The sequence below is a fragment of the Bos indicus genome, chromosome 4, assembly GCF_029378745.1.
Source record: "Bos indicus isolate NIAB-ARS_2022 breed Sahiwal x Tharparkar chromosome 4, NIAB-ARS_B.indTharparkar_mat_pri_1.0, whole genome shotgun sequence".
Classification (NCBI taxonomy): domain Eukaryota; kingdom Metazoa; phylum Chordata; class Mammalia; order Artiodactyla; family Bovidae; genus Bos; species Bos indicus.
The window spans coordinates 120,110,206-120,114,835 of NC_091763.1; the positions used below are offsets into that span (position 1 = coordinate 120,110,206).

General features: G+C 59.6%; 1 pseudogene; it reads left to right on the forward strand.

Annotated features, from left to right (window-relative positions):
• Positions 1-276: 276 nt before the first annotated feature.
• Positions 277-2,163, forward strand: LOC109558054 (ubiquitin carboxyl-terminal hydrolase 17-like protein 6; annotated as a pseudogene).
• The last annotated feature ends 2,467 nt before the right edge of the window (positions 2,164-4,630 follow it).

Sequence of the window (4,630 nt, forward strand, 5' to 3'; positions counted from 1 at the left end):
GAATCATTTGCATCCTGAGCCCTTTGGTCCAGGGGGCCAGGTCGGAAGTGCGTGTGGGGCCTCGTCAAGGGGGATTCCCCGAGAAAAGTGTGGGTGGTTGGATGGCGGGAGTGGGAGTGGGCACGCCCTCGCGGCCTCAGCCAATGAGGAGCTTGCACGTGGTGGGGTGGGGCTGTGGGAAAGCCCCCAGAGGCCCGAGGGGGCGGGGCCCAGGCCCTTTTTTGGAGCCCGACTGCCAGAGGGAAGGAGGCGTCGGAGTGCAGCTGCAGGTAGGAGATGGAAACCCTCTTGAGCCTTGTGTGCAGAGCCCCGGGGGCTGCTTCTGAGCACGGGGGAGGTAAGTGTCCGTCTCCCTTCAACGTCTTACCTGGAGGGCAAGGTTGTGGGCCTAGCACCGCTGGTGCGGATGCCCTTTGGGGACCCTCTGTCCCTGAGGGGCCGTCGCTGGCGCTTGGGCGTCCTCAGTGGGGTGACTTGGCTCCTGGGTCAGCAGGGCTGACGCCTGGCCAGAAAGGCGCCCTGAGTTGGAAGGGGCCGTGGGGGGTGGGGGCTGGGCTTCAGAATCTGGGGAACACCTGCTACGTGAATGCGGCGCTGCAGTGTCTGAGCCACACGCCGCCCCTGGCCAGCTGGATGGTGTCCCAGCAGCACGCCACCCTCTGTCCGGCCCGCAGCGCCTGCACGCTCTGTGCCATGCGAGCTCACGTGACCCGAGCCCTCCTTCACACGGGAGAGGTGATCTGCCCCGCAAGGACCTGCTGGCGGGCTTCCACAGACACCAGCAGGAAGATGCCCACGAGTTTCTGATGTTCACTCTGAATGCCATGCAGCAAGGGTGCTTGAGTGCATCCCAGCCGTTGGGCCATGCCTCGGAGGACACCACCGTCATCTGTCAGATCTTCGGCGGGACCTGGAGGTCTCAGATCCAGTGTCTCCGCTGCCTCGGTGTCTCGGACACGTTCAACCCTTATCTGGACATCAGCCTGGATATCACGGCGGCTCAGAGTGTGGAGCAAGCTCTGAGAGAGCTGGTGAAGCCCCAGAAGCTGGACGCGGACAATGCCTATGACTGTGGCGTCTGTCTCCGGAAGGTGCCTGCCACCAAGAGGTTGACTTTGCACAGCACCTCCCAGGTCCTGGTGCTGGTGCTGAAGCGGTTCACACCGGTGAGCGGGGCCAAAAGGGCTCAGGAGGTGCGCTATCCCCAGTGCTTGGACCTGCAGCCCTACACGTCTGAGCGGAAGGCAGGGCCACTGGGCTACGTGCTCTATGCCGTGCTGGTGCACTCCGGGTGGAGGTGTGAGTGAGGACACTACTTCTGTTACGTCCGAGCGGGCAACGGCCAATGGTATAAGATGGACGATGCCAAGGTGACTGCCTATGATGAGACCGCTGCCCTGAGCCAGAGCGCCTACGTCCTGTTCTACGCCCGGGAGGGTGCGTGGGAAGGGGGCGCTGGGGGAGGGGCAGCGGCCCCCGTCGGGGCTGACCCCACAGACCCCGGGCAGCCCGCAGGAGATGCCAGCGGCAGAGCTCCTGGGTCGGAGGAGTCCCGGGGGGACACAGAGGTCGAAGGGATGAGCTTAGAGCAGTGGAGACGCCTGCAAGAACACAGCCGACCGAAGCCGGCCTTGGAGCTGCGGAAGGTCCAGTCTGCCCTGCCTGCCGGCGCAGTCGTGATTCACCAGTCCAAACACGGAGGAGGGAGAAACCGCACGCCGCCCCAACAGGAGCACGAGCGGCTCGACCGTCCCAGCACGGACACCCCGCCTCCGGGGCCGAAGAACGTCGGCAACGGCCCTTGTGCCAGCGGGAGGGCCAGAGCCACCAAGGGGAAGAACAAGAAGCCGCGGCCGTCTCTGGGGCTGTGGCGGTAGGTCGGCTCTGACGCACATGCGTGCAGACGCCCAGGCACACGCTGTGTGCGGCACGCCCTGTGTGACGCACCGAGAGTTCCGACGAGGAGCGAGTTCCTCTCGGCCGTGTGCGTGATGCAGCCTCCTGGGAAAGAGCGGGGCCTGGAGTGTGCCCGGGGTCTCGGTGTTCACTTGGCACGGGCTCGTGCCTGAGCGGCTGAGCTCTCGAGGGCTGGCTCTGCTGGGGGGTCGCCGGAGAGGATGGGGTGATGGGGTGATGGGGTGCATGAGCGGGTCTGGGCACGGTCCGAGGGCCTCCCACTTCTGCGAGGGTGGGAGAGTCCTCTCGGGATGGGACTTTGGGTGTGGGTTTGCCTTTCGTTCCCCGTCTCCGTTCCCTGGCCGCACCGCTGGCCTCGGGTGAGTGACGCGGCCTGGAGACGCCTCACAGAGCGCTCACAGCCAGCCGAGCAAGGAGAAGATCTCGGGAGCCCTTCGGGGGGCAGGGAAGAGCGGGTGCAGGTCCATGAACCGTCTCCTTCCGGCCGGTCAGGCTCTCGAAAATGCCCCAGACGTCTAGAGGCGTCCGGGGAGAAGACGGGCAAGCAGCCTTTATGGGTGTCTGTCCTTGGGAGGCCTCGTGCTACTTGGCGGAGGGTCCGGCAGGAATGAGGCGGGGATGCGCGCGTCCCCGGCACGACGCTCGTCCGCAAAGATCCCTGGGGCTCCATGTCCGGTGCAAGGAGTACGCTGGAGAAGCTCCAAGTGCCAAACAGGAGAAGCGATCCACAAGGCCATGAGCACCGCCACCAGCCCCACCAGCACCAACACGAAGGCCAAGGGGAGAAAGGCAACCCAACCAGTCCCAAAGAAACTTCTCCACCAGCATCGCACCGGTGCCTGAGTGGAGATATGTCGCGCCACGTTCATTTCTGAAAGCAAAGGTCCTCCCCGCACTGAGGAAAGACCCGAGCCTACCCTAGATTGTGATAGCAAGACAACTGGACTTCCGACTCTGCCCGTCCTGTGTGGCAGTCTCATCCAGCTGGGCCCCGGGCAAACGCCTCTGGACGCCAGGAGATGCGGCCGGCCTCCAAAGTGCCTGGGGCGGTGGGGAAGCTGTCCTCCCCTAGCTGCTTTCGCGACTGCCTCATGGGCCCGTGACCCGCTGGAGGGGCACCTGAGGCCCCTTATCGACCACCTCTTGCGTTTTCCTTTCTTTGGCTTGGCTGATGGCTTCAAACCCCAAACCCTCCATCAAACGGCAGACCGGGAATTTGCGATGTAACATGTCCGACCTCGAGGGCCAACTCTGGCTCCTGACCGCGCTAGTCGGCGTGGCAAGGAACAGAGAACGTCCCGATGGCTTGTTTCCCCCGCATGGCTACCTACGCCGCACCATGCCCTCCGCACGTAGAGAGGACAAAGAATGATGAGCAGTATCTTCCCCCGAGAACACGAACAAGCGTGCCCTGCCGGGGGAAGCGGAGCCACCCACAGTCCGCCCTCATCATCACCACGCATCTTCCTCCGCCCCATCGTCTCAAATGGACTTACTGCTTGCCCCATCCACACCCTCTGAAGGAGAAGGAGGAGGAGGAGGACTACGAGGAGGAGGAGGAGGAGGGGGATGACGAGGAGGAGGAGGAGGAGAAAAAGGAGAAGAATGTCGACTGGGGCGGCGTGACAGAGGAAATGGGAATTTCGGCTTATGCTGGAGGAAGTCCGTGCAAAAGAGAGAAAAATCCTGGCTGATCTCGCTTCTCCGTGCCATGGGAAGGAGGTAAGAGGACAGCAAGTTTGTGAGCACTTGGATCATAAAGCACAAAGCGGTAGGGTTCTGGAAAGGGGTGGGTGACTCGAGGTTTGAGGGGTGAAATAGCCTAAGGAAGAGAACGGGGTCAGGGCCCTTCTTTCCTAGTAAGGACCAACGGAATCAACACTCCAGCTATGGTAAACCTGTGGACGGTCAAAGCCCCATAGTCCTGGAGGGCAAGCATAATGTCCAGGACGGGAGAGCAAACAAACACACATGTCACACACCGAGAAGGAAAGCAGCAGTCATCCTCCTCCAGGAGGGAAATTCGTTCACTTCATTTCAGTTCAGTCGGTAACTCGTATACCTCTCTTTCCTACCCCATGTACTGCAACTTCCAGGATTCCATATCCATTGGGTAGTCTCCGAATTTAGTGTGTCTATTATCCTTTGTGTTGGTGGTACCATCCTGCCATCTCATCGTGAATTGTCTCCTTTTCCTGCCTTCAATTTTTCTCACCCTCAGTGTCTTTTCAAATGAATCATTTCTTTTCATCAGATGTCCAAGTTATTGGAGTTTCACCTTCGGTATCAGTCCTTCCAGTGAACATCTAAGACTGATTTCCTTTAGGAAGGATTGGTTTTATCTCTTTGCAGCCAAGGTACTCTCAACAGTCTTCTCCAACACCACAGTTCACAAGCATCAGTTCTTCGGTGCTCAGCTTTCTTTATAGTCCATTTTCTCTTTCATACACGCCTATTGGGCAAACCATAGCCTTAACGAAAAGTACCTTTTTTGGCAAAGTATTGTCTTTGTTTTATCATATGCTGAGTTGATTAGTCATAACTTTTTTTCCAAGGAGCAAGCATCTTTTAATTTCATGGCTACAGTCACCGTCTGCAATGATTTTGAAGCCCCAAACTAATATAAGCTGAGTTCTCCGCCATAGCAGCAGAGAGACTTTGAGGCAGAAACGCCCAGAAAAGCCATTTCTAGCTCACAGACTCTGAGGAGTTT